Source organism: Panthera pardus, unplaced genomic scaffold, assembly GCF_024362965.1.
Source record: "Panthera pardus isolate Hobbes unplaced genomic scaffold, ASM2436296v1 HiC_scaffold_5, whole genome shotgun sequence".
Taxonomy (NCBI): Eukaryota; Metazoa; Chordata; class Mammalia; order Carnivora; family Felidae; genus Panthera; species Panthera pardus.
Window position 1 is genome coordinate 19,891,736 of NW_026526980.1, and position 11,860 is coordinate 19,903,595.

Consider the following 11,860-nt stretch of genomic DNA (forward strand, 5'->3'; position numbering starts at 1 on the left):
AGGTGTAAAAGCCTTGGGCTTTTCTTCCTGGTTTATGGAGAAGAGGTAAGATTCTGGATTGCTCCAACTCTTTTTTTCAAGGATAGCTCCTGAGACTGTTTACCCAAACTGGAGTTAAGCCTGAGGGTGCAGCCTAGCTTCCCCCCCAAACCCCAGATGTCCCAGTCTCTAGCCCTTGTCTCCCCTTGAGATAGTGTTCCCCCACCAAAAGGCTGTCACCTGGCTCTCTTGGCATTAACCCACTTGCTGTCTCTGGGTGGCCTGGGCCACTCTCCTTCGTGCTTTCCCAGAATCCACCTGTCTCCCGAAGCTTGGCCTAAGTTTGTGTCGAGAACTCTTGTCTCTTACTCCAGCCTAGTCCCTCCCCACCTTTGCCCATAAGCACTGATGCTCCCTGCTTAGCTTAGCTCGCTCAGAATTGGGCTTCTTTCCCTAGGAAGCTGCCACCTCCTCAACAGCTTCTATTCTGCCAATTCCATCCTCAAAAAAAGGGCATTCCAAGAGGGATAGATGTCCATGGTGGGTTTCCATGAACGTCGGGGGTTGGTTACCATTCAGGGAAAGCAACAGAGTGGCTGGAGAGATTCAGCAAGGATACAGAGTCACTTTGGAAATAATTCTTGGGATTCTAGTGCCCAGTCCTAAAATTACCACAGTGTTTTGTTTTTGCCTTTTGGTGGTGGTGGTTGGGGATGAGGGAAGTCACTCATTGCTCCCCAAAGATTTATTCACATCATGGGGAATGCCAGAGTCACATCTCTTCCCAATGAGACAAAGATAACAATTGTTTACATGTAATTTGAGGAAGAAATATTAACATTACAGAAACAAGCTCATGCCTAGATAGTTTTTAGAACAATTCCTTTATTTCTCTCAAAGAATTCCATGGGATGGAGTATCATGTCAGAGTAATTTGTTTTGAGATATAAAGTACATAAAATTCTCCCATTTATTTATTTATTTAAGTTTATTTGAGACAGAGCATGAGCGGCAGAGGGATAGAGAGGGGGGGGAGAGAGAGAGAGAGAGAGAGAGAGAGAGAGAGAGAGAGAGAGAGAGAGAGAGAGAATCCCAAGCAGCCTCCACACTCAGTGCGGAGCCCAGGCGGGGCTCGATCTCACAAATCGTGAGATCATAACCTGAGCTGAAATCCAGAGTCAGCCACTTAACTGACCGAGCCATCCGGGTGCCCCAATATTCGACCTTTTAAAGTGTGCCATTTCTGACGTTTTTAGTACATTCACAGATTGTGCAACCATCACCACTAATGCCAGAATTTCGTCATCAGCTCAGAAAGAAATCCCATCCCCATTAAGCAGTTGCTCCCCATTCCTCTCCCCCAGCCCCTCGTAACCACCCATCTACTTTCTGTCTCTATGGATTTCCCTCTTCCGGGCATTTCATGTAGATGGAATCGTCCAGTAGTGTGGTCTTTTGTGTCTGGCTTCTCCCATTTAGCGTATTTTCAATGTTCATCCACGTGGTAGCACGTGTCAGGACTTCGTACCCTTGTGTGGCTGAATCTGACACATCAGATACCTGGTCAACTTCAGGATCAGCTTTGCACCAGCGGGTCTCACCCTGGGCCAGTGAAGTCGCTGGCACCTGACAGGCAGCTGCCGCAGAAGAGGACGAAGTCATGGGATTCCCGGCTTTTGCGTAGTTGGCATTTTAGGCTTTTGTAAAAGATTTTATTTAAAGAAAATTTTCCTTTCCTTATAAAGTTCTAAAATTGCTAAATTGAGCTAATCATACGTTTATCAAATGCTCTCTGCTAGGTGCTTGGGAATACAAAGACCACTGAAGATTTCTTTTCCTGTAGTCAAAGGGAAGACTTGGTGAAGGAAGGGGTGTGTGTGTGTGTGTTTGTGAGTGAGCGTACCCATGTGCGTGTGTGATAGGGGTATAGTACTGGGCTCAGGCCACAGCCTATGCAGAAATATGAACACATTAAAATGACAATTGCACAGTTAAAATGCAAAGTTCTTCTGGGTAAAGATGAAGCCTCATGGAAAGGCAGGGACCATGCATGTCATGCTAAACTGTTGAAACTTTATTTTATGGGCTACAAGAAGCCACTGAACCAAGATTTCGCCCAGGGGATTGGTAAGATTTATACGAAAATCATCTTTCCTTGTGTAAGTGGGGAAAATGGATTGAAGGTGAAGCAGGATGAGATAATAGTTAAGAGACCAGGTCTAGATCAGAAATGATGGATGTCTGAACAAAGGCAGTGATGTGAGGAAAAAAGAGAGGGAGGAATTTGAAAGATTCGAGGGGGAGGGGAGACTTAGAAGAACTTGATAAAAGAACCCATGAAGGTGAGTCAAAGAGGAGAGTCTAGAAGAACTATCATGTCTAGTATGGGCAACTGGGAAGAGAGAGATTCTCTCTAAGATGGGGACTACAGGAGGAGAAATTAGCTTTTGGACCTGTTGCATTTTTAAATAATATTTATTTTGAGAGGGAGGAAGAGAGAGAAAGAGAGCAAGAGAGCACAGTAGCAGGGAAGCGAGAGAGAGAGAATCCCAAGCAGGGTCCGTGCCACTAGTGCAGAGCTTTATGCAAGGCTCGATCTCACAAACCTGAGATCATGACCCGAGCCGAAATCAAGAGTCAGACGCTTAACTGACTGAGCCAGACAGTTGCTCCAAGGACCTGCTGCATTTTGACGTATCTGCGGCACATCCTGATGGAGACCCAACATTACACAGAGGACTATTTAGTAATAAAGGCTTGGATACAGCTTTCAAGTAAGCCTTAGATTCAGGAGTCACAAGCACAGAGACAATGGACTTCCAGTGATGGATGTGGAAGAAGTCACGTGGGAAAACTGTGGGCATATAAAATGAGAAGAAGGCTGGCGTCAGAGGATTGGAGAATACCAAAGAGGAATTGGTTAGAGAAAAGAGACGGGAGGGGCCGGGGAGGGAATGCACTCAGGGGCAAGAGAGAAATTTCATGGAGCTGTTACTGCCATCTAAGCAAGAAAAAGACGGACTTGAGTTTCTTTGGCTTTGGCAATCAGAAGGTCACGAATAATCCCGAAAGAGCTTCGGGGGGGATGGGGGGAAGCTGAAACCAGGCTGCAGTTGGCTAAGGAATGAATGGGAAATGAGGAAATACAGGCAGCAAGACTTGAATATTCCAAGATGTCTGGCTCCAGAAAGCCAGAAAATAGGCTAGTCACAGTTATGGGGGATGTAAGGAAAGAGAGATTGGATTTTTTTCCTAGACAGGGGAGACATGAGCATGTTTATATGACGAAGAAGGAGTCAGAGGGAGGAAGAGGCTGAGGATTCAGGAAAGACGAGGGAACTGATGGAACAAGTTCTCGCAGGAGATTGGGGGGATGTTTTAGGTAGCTGTTGGGGCAGGAAACCTTAAGAAAGAAGAAAATGAAGATGAGTGAAGGTACAGGTTAGTTTGTAGAGGGAGTGGGTATGGAGCAAACCTTGAGGGAATTAATACCCAACCTTGACTTGTTCTGTTGCCTAAGTAAACCTGCCTGTTGTATGAGTCACATTCTTCCAGAGGAAAACCAGCAGGAGACATACGTACATATATACATAAAGAGGTTTTTTTTATGATTTTATTTATTTAAATGCTTTATTTTTGTGAGAGAGGGAGAAAGACAGAGCACAAGAGGAGGAGGGGCAGAAAGAGAAAGAGAGAGAGAGAGAGAGAGAGAGAGAAAGACAGAATCCGAAGTAGTCTCCAGCTGTCAGCACAGAGCCCACTCAGGGCTTGAACTCGTGAACATCATGACCGCAACATCATGACCTGAGCTGAAGTCAGACGCTTAACCAACTGAGCCACCCAGGTGCCCCTTTAAGATTTTATTTTTATTTATTTATTTACATTTTTAACACTTATTTATTTTGAAAGGGGTGGGGCAGAAAGAGGGAGACAGAATCCATATCAGGCTGCAGGCTCTGAGCTGTCAGCACAGAGCGGGACTTGGGGCTCGAACTCATGAACCGCGAGATCATGACCTGGGCAGAAGTCGTACACTTAACGACTGAGCCATCCAGGTGCCCTTAAGATTTTATTTTTAAGTCATCTCTACCCCCAGTGTGGAGCTTGAACTCACCACCCCAAGATCAAGAGTTGCCTGCTCTAGTGACTGAACCAGCCAGGTGCCCCTATACATGAAGAGATTTACTGCAAGGGATCGGCTCCTCAACCGTGGAGGTGGGTGAGGCCAGTGTGACGTCTGTAAGGCAGGCCGACAGTCTGGAAACTCCTGGGCAGGAGTGGGTGCTGCAGTCCAGAGGCGGAATTTACTCTTCCTAAGGGAAACCCCAGTTTTGCCTTTTCTTCCTTGTAAATTAATTTATCATCAAAATTTACACTCTAGTAACTTAATTTTCTTTAGAAATTCTTTTTCCAGCTTTATTGAAGTATAAATGACAAATAAAATTGTAATGTTTAAGGTGTACAACGTGATGATTTGATACCTTGTGAAAGAACTCCCACAATCAAGTTTATTAACACATCCATCACCTCAGAGTTAGCTTAAAAAATTTTTTTTATGGAAGAATAATTGACATACAATATTGTATTAGTTTCAGGTATACAACACAGTGATTCAATATTTATATACATTATGAAATGATCACCATCTGTCACCATATAAAGTTGTTACAATATTATTAACGATATTCCCTATACTGTATATTATATCCCTATATCTTATTTACTTTATCAATTGTTACTCTTTTATTTTACTTATTTTAATTTTTTTAGAGAGAGAGAGAAAGCGCACGTGAGCTAGGGAGAGGGGCAGAAGAGAGAGTGAAGCTTAAGCAGACTCCATGCTCGGCGCAGACCCTGAATGCAGGGCTCGATCCCATGACCCTGGGATCATGACCTGAGCCGAAATCAAGAGTCAGATGCTCAACTGACTGAGCCACCCAGGCGTCCAAATAGTAACCCTTACTTAAAAAAAAATTTGGGGGTGGGGGAAGCCTGGGTGGCTCAGTCAGTTAAGCATCTGATTCTTGATCTCAGATCAGGTCTTGATCTCAAGGTTGTGACTTCAAGCCTCACATTTGGGCTCCATGCTGGATGTGAAGCCTACTTAAAATAATAACAAAAAATTAAAAAATAAAAAAACGGGGGGGGGCACGTGGGTGGCTCAGTTGGTGGGGTATCTACTCTTGATCTTGGCTCAGGTCAAGATCTCACAGTTCATGGGATCAAGCCCCACATCGGGCTCTACACTGACAGTGCGGAGCCTGCTTATGATTCTCTCTCTCTCCATCTCTCTCTTTGCCCCTCTCCTGCTTGCATGCTCTCTCTCTCTCTCTCAAAATAAATAAACATTTTTTAAAAATTAAAAATTTTGTGAGAATGCTTAAGATCTACTCTCTTAGCAAACTGCAATCATACAGTACAGTATTATCGACTATAGTTACCATGCTACACAGTGGAATGTCTGTACCCTTTTACCAACTTTCCCCATTTCCTATACTTCCCAATTCCTGGTGACCACCATTCTACTCGGTTTCTACGTGTTCAACTTTTTTTTTTAAGAAATACATTTTTTTTTTAAGTAATCTTTATCCTGAAGGTTGGGCTCAGATGCACGACCCTGAGATCAACAGTCACATGCTCTACAGACTGAGTCAGCCAGGAGCCCCTGTGTTCAACTTTTTGATTTTAGATTCCACACATAAGTGACACCATGTAGTATCAGTTTTGCTTTTAAGCCTTTGAACTGCCTAGATGATGCCCACCCAGCTTACCCAGGATCATCACTTAAAGTCAAATGATTGTAGATGGTAACCACACCTACTAAGCCTCTTCACACCAACACCTAGACTGCTTTTGACTTAACACTCTACTACAGCCTAGCCCAACTGACACAAACTACTTGTTGCACCTGAGAAAACCTAGGAGGGCTGGGGTGGGGAATCAGGACAATGGCAGGGAATGAAGGAGTTTGCTGACCAAAGTCAGATAAAAAGATTACTGAGGAATGCTGGGAACTTAGCTAATAGCTATTAGAGGTCACAGTGGGGTTGTAGAGTATTGCACAGGGACTTGGGAAACCTAAGTCCTACCCTCCACTCGGCTACATGGCCTCAGTCAAATCTATTAACCTCTCTGGGTTTCAATTACCCATTTGTAAAAGGAGCTTCTCTGGGTCACACGCTCTGTATGACCTATCCAGCTCACACATGGTAGAAATCTAACAATTTACTGTTACATGAAAATAACTGGCCTCACTGTGTGGTGGTTGAATGTTAAATAGGGATAACTGAGATATGTGTAGGAAGGAGGTCCCAGGCACATAGCCTGAGGTGGCCTGGAATGGGGGCATGTCTGAGGCCTTTCCAAGTAGGGAATACTCTGGAACATGCCTGGAATGAAGGGCCCAAAGGCCCACAAACTACAAAGAGAGCCCACAGCTTCTCTGATGGCAACTGGAGATGAAAGGCAATCTCTCAAAAAGAAGAGCCCACCCCCGGCTAGGGGCACCTGGCTGGCTGTTGGTAGAGCACTGGATTCCTGTACTTGGGGTTGTAAATGTCAGCTCCATGTTAGGTATAAAGGTCAGGAAGAAGAGAAAAAAAAAAAAAAAAGACCCTTCCCACCCTACCCTGACCCTCCCTACAGGAGGTCACCAAATTAACTGGGTGATATGACTACTTCCCGGTTTGGACCATCATGGACCCCCCAGTGGCTGGTACTGAGTCCTCAAGCTCCCACTGCAGAGTGGAGCAATGAAAGAGCCATTTTAAGGAAACGCAGGGCCAGGCCTCTTGAGCAGTCCCAGAATAGAGAAGCCCCAATATGCACAAGCTGATGCAGTCACCCAGGAGACAGCTAAGCTCAAATCCCTAAACAACCACCACCCACAAAACAACCCAACTATCCAAGAAAGAGAAGACTCGCCTTGGACTACAGTTCGTGGGTTTCAAGAAAGTTTTGAGCCCAATAAATTCAAGTCCAGCCAATGACACGATGTGATCCTTGGCGCTGTCACGTGTAACGTGATGGGGAAGGAGAGCAAATATAGATCGATTACTAACACAGCACATATGAGAGAACGTTTAAGGATCACTTCTGGTAGGAAGTCTATATTAGCAGTCATACATGTTTTGGGGCGTGGTTATTTCAAGCAAAATAGTACAGAGAGACGAAAAACGGAAGAGGGACTTACATTTATTTTGCATCCATTGTGACTTCAGGCACTCTGCAAAAAGTACTTCATTTATTTATGACAACAATCCTATCGGAAGGTAGTAAGCATGGTCTCATTCTTCAGATGAAGTCACCAAGACAGAAATCAGTTACGTCTGTGGGTGGCTTAAGAGTTACAACAGCAGATGTCCAAGGCCTGTTGTGTCTCCTCCCCCTCCAGCCTTAACCCCCTGCTTATTCCCCAGTAGGTGATAACCAAGCAAACCCAAACAGAAGCATGCTTGGTTTTTTCTCTGCTTCGGTTTGCCATTAAAGGAAACTCACCCAGAAACCCTCCAAATCTTGGTGGAGCAAATGAAAGTGAGATTTCTTGGAGTTAGTACAAAGTAGAGCTCTGGAAAATTACATGGCTTCATTCAGTCATATTACAAATATTCATTAGGTGCCTATGTGTCAAGCACTCTGCTAAATGCTGTTACTTGTCCAAAGTCACGAACATAGCATAGAGCAGAGTTAGGACCGAACCCAGGTCTTTCTGACATTGAAATGTGGGCATTTTCCACATGTCTGATTTTCAAACGTCTTAGAAACAAAGTCTGGGACAAGATTTTCCAGTCTGAAGATCCTACAGTTAGAAAACCACGCCATGATGGGGCGTCTGGGTGGTTCAGTTGGTTGAGCTTCCGACTTCGGCTCAGGTCATGATCTCACGGATCGTGAGTTCGGGCCCCGAGTTGGGCTCTACGCTGACAGCTCAGAGCCTGGAGCCTGCTTCAGATTCTGTTTCTCCCTCTCTCTCTGCTCCTCCCCATCTCGTGCTCTGTCTCTGTCTCTCTCAAAAATAAATTAACATAAAAAAAAGAAAGAAAACCATGCCATGCTTCTGCACATGAGTCCTGACAAATATATATGCCTGTGGAACCCAAACTCCTCCATCAAGATACCATCATCAAGATGTTACCATCACCGCCCAAAATATTCCTTCTGGGCCTTTCCCAGTCACTTCTTGCCGTCAACTCCCAAAAGGCAACCACTCTTCTGACTTTTTCACCATAGCCTAGTTTAGCCTGTTCTGCATTCAAACTGTTGTTATATATTAGACAGCATGGAGCACTTGGAAAACTTCACTGTATGCCCCTGAGAGAATGAGTGAAAAGGCAAATAACATCTTTGGTATCATGAAAATTGCTTTAACTCTGTAGAGGCCAGGGGTCCCCAGACTACATTTTGAGAATCCTTGCTCTAGGGATTACAAGATCTTATTTATTTATTTATTTATTTATTTAGCACGCGTGTGCTCTAGGGAGAGGGGCAGAGGGACAGAGAGAACCTTAAGCAGGCTCCATGCTCAGCCCCTAGCCTGAAGCAGGGCTCACTCCCACGAACCTGGGATCATGAGCTGGGCTGAACTCAAGAGTCTGAGCAGCCAGGCGCCCCATGCTGTAAATGTGAATGTGCCACTCCGTTTTGTCTTCTCGAGGCGTCCTCTGCAGTGAGCAGGTCACACTTGCCCATGCACAGCAGCCCTTCAGAGCCCACCTCCGTGCCTTCAGTAAAGGACCTGCGGTTCCTTTTAGGAACCTCCCCCCAACCCCTCAACCCCCATAGCTCTTATACAGAGTCTATGACGTGAAGGAAAAGGATGTCCACCTGGTAGACTGGCAAGGCTTCCTGGCCACCCGTGTGCTCTGTTATCTCTCCCAGGAGTCCTTCCCCACCTGGCCCCCCAGATCTGGTCTTTTCCAGCGCCAATTCCCTTCTTCATCACTGCTGCTGTGTCTCTCACCCCAGATGATCCTCATTTATATCTTCCCAGGCTTAAAGGACAGAACCTTCTTCCTCGCTAACTAGTCTCCTTCCTGTTGTTATGGCGTAAACTCATGACTTTCCTCTGTTCTGCTTTGCTTCCCAAGGGTCTCATCCGGAGATTAAAAAAAAAAAAAAAAAAATCCACTGCTTCTTTCTCTTCACCTGTCAGGTATTTCAGAACCTAATTTCCACCAGGCAAATGCACATCCTTAAAACCCTAGGAGGCAGATTCAACCATTAATCCCTTTAACCACCTCAGGAAATGGAGGCAGAGAGAGGCTAAACGCCTACCCTGGGTGGTCTGATACAAAGCCCTGTCCCTAAGTTATTTATTCAACCTAGGAAGTCCTGACTCCCTGACCTATGCTCTTTCCACTACTTCCGGCAGGTATCTTACCAAATTTCTGGGGACCGGCAACAAATGTGAAAACCTGAAGAGCCTTTTCTGAAGTGTGGGGGGAGACCAAACTGCCAATGGTGTAAGTCCATAGTTTCCCAAGGGTAGTCTAGGAGATTCTGAAAGTGTCTCGTCCAGGGTGGGGGTGGAGGGGGGGAGGGAGTGTCCACAAGGCCAAAACCATTTTCATAATAAAACTAAGATGCCATTTGACTTTTCTCCTTGCATCCTTACAGTTCTCGAGAAGCTATATGATGTACTGATATCACAACATACGGAATGCAGAAGCAGGTATGAGAATACAGCTATTTTCTCTTAAGCCAGACATATTTGTAAACAACAACAACAACAAAAAAAACAAAAACATAAAACAATGCCACTCTTCTCACTATTGTTTTGCTTTGGAAAAAATTTCCAAATTTATTTTTGGGGCGCACTTGGGTGGCTCAGTTGGTTAAGCATCCGACTCTCGGTTTCGGCCCAGGTCATGATCCCATAGTTCATGAGTTCAAGCCCTGTGAGCAGAGCCTGCTTAGGACTCTCTCTCTGCTCCTCCCCACTCACTCACTCTCAAAATAAATAAACTTTAAATGGTAAATCTTATGGACATTTAAAAACTAGTTATCTTTAAAAGTAAAATGTTATTTATCTTCTGTGTAATAGGTTTGTTATTGTAATTTTGGGGGAAGATTTTTAAATGGAGGTACAATTCACTTATCATTTTTAAGTATATACTTCAGTGTTTTTAGTATATTCACCATGCTGTACAACTATCACACTAATTCTAGAACATTTCTATCACCCAGAAAGAAACTCTATACCTAACTAATAGCAATAATCCTAATTCACCAACACTTCACCAACTTCTGATCTACTCTGTCTCTATGGATTTGTTACTGCAATTTTTAAGTGCATTAATAAACATTTAAAATTTGTTTTCTTTTTTGTAAAGTTTATTTATTTTGAGAGAGAGAGCAAGAGGGGTAAGGGCAGAGAGAGAGAGAGAGGTGGGAGAGGAGTGAGAGAATCCCAAGCAGGCTCCACACTGTTAGCACCCATTCCGGGCTCAAACTCACTAACCCTGAGATCGTGACCTGAGCGGAAACCAAGAGTTGGGAGTTTAACCACCAGAGCGGAGCCACCCAGGCACCCGTTTTAATTTCGAATACAATAAGTATGAAGACACAACCCATATAAACAAAAGATCTCTTGGGCCTCAATTTTTAAAAACATTTTAAAATTATTTTTAAATTATTTTTATGTTTATTCATGTTTGAAAGACAGAGAGAGACAGAGCACAAGCAGGGGTGGGGCGGAGAGAGAGGGGAACACAAAATCTGAAGCAGGCTCCAGGCTCTGAGCTGTCACTACAGAGCCCGATATGGGGCTGGAATTCAGGAACCGTGAGATCCTGACCTGAGCGGAAGTCAGACGCTCAACCGACTAAGCCACCCAGGCGCCCCTTAAACTAACTTTTAAGTAATCGCTACACCCACCCTGGGGCTGTTATTTACAACTCCAAGATCAAGAGTCGCAGGCTCTACCTACCTACAGAGCCAGCCAGCTGTCCCTGAGGCCTCATTTTTTTTAACAATGTAAAGGATTCCAATGCCAAAAAATTTGAGAACCGCTAGTCTAACACTTGTTTTGTTTAATAGTCTAGACATGTCTAACCCAGGGCTCTATCAGGAGCTCAGAGATGGGACATTCATCCCTGGTTAAGCTTCCAGAAGGGACAGGGACTTCACAGATGGCTGAACCCTTGGACACTGGGACAGTGGATGAAGCTAAGTAACAGACTGAACATGCCTTTAAGGCTCACTCCGATATATTGAGTTACAAAGCAAGGAACATCCGAGACCAGACCCCCTCCGCTCAGATTTGACGTAAGAGGAGACATGTCACCTGGTATCTGCATGGTGATGTGGGCTTAGCAAGAGGGGGAGTGTAACGCGACTGTCTACAAACCAGACAGCGCAGGTCAGACCTACAGAAGTGACCAGACGGTAAAGTACCGTGGACTGGCACTGAGTTCCAGTCCGAGAACCCACAAACCCACGAACCCACGGAGCGCGAAACAAGCTGAAGCAAGAAACTGCTGAAAGTGAAACTCGCTTTGAATAACCCGTTTCCACGCACGTCTCCCTTTTTCATGTAATCACCTCTTCTGCCACTAAAACAGCTAAAATTGTATTCAATTCAGGGAAATCTGGGAGTAAATCGATTAAGTGCCTTCGATCACTGCATGATTAGTACCAAAATTCGTGGTTGAGGGGGAAACACGAGGCGAAAAGTCTGGACTTACGCAAATCTACGACTCGAAATCCGAAAGCCAGAAGGTACAGAGAGTCCAGTGCCCAGCGGCGCTCAGCAGCTCCTCCGACCGCCACCGCCGCCCAAGCCTCGGGCGCCAGAGTTCAAGCCACGACGCGCGCCGGAGCGTCCACGGCTGGGTGGCCATCCTGCGCGCATGCGTCCTCCGCCAAGGGGAAACTTTTTCTT

At 45.1% G+C, this 11,860-nt stretch overlaps 1 protein-coding gene across 2 annotated transcripts in view; it reads right to left on the reverse strand.

The window, feature by feature from the left end:
• CUNH16orf54 (chromosome unknown C16orf54 homolog) overlaps window positions 1–11,827 on the reverse strand; it is a 50,249-nt gene extending 38,422 nt beyond the window's left edge. For both annotated transcript variants that reach the window (XM_019436298.2, XM_053894579.1), the window contains exon 1: window positions 11,664–11,827. The gene's annotated coding sequence lies outside the window, so the exon portion shown is untranslated. The remainder of the gene's footprint in view (window positions 1–11,663) is intronic.
• Window positions 11,828–11,860: the final 33 nt, after the last annotated feature.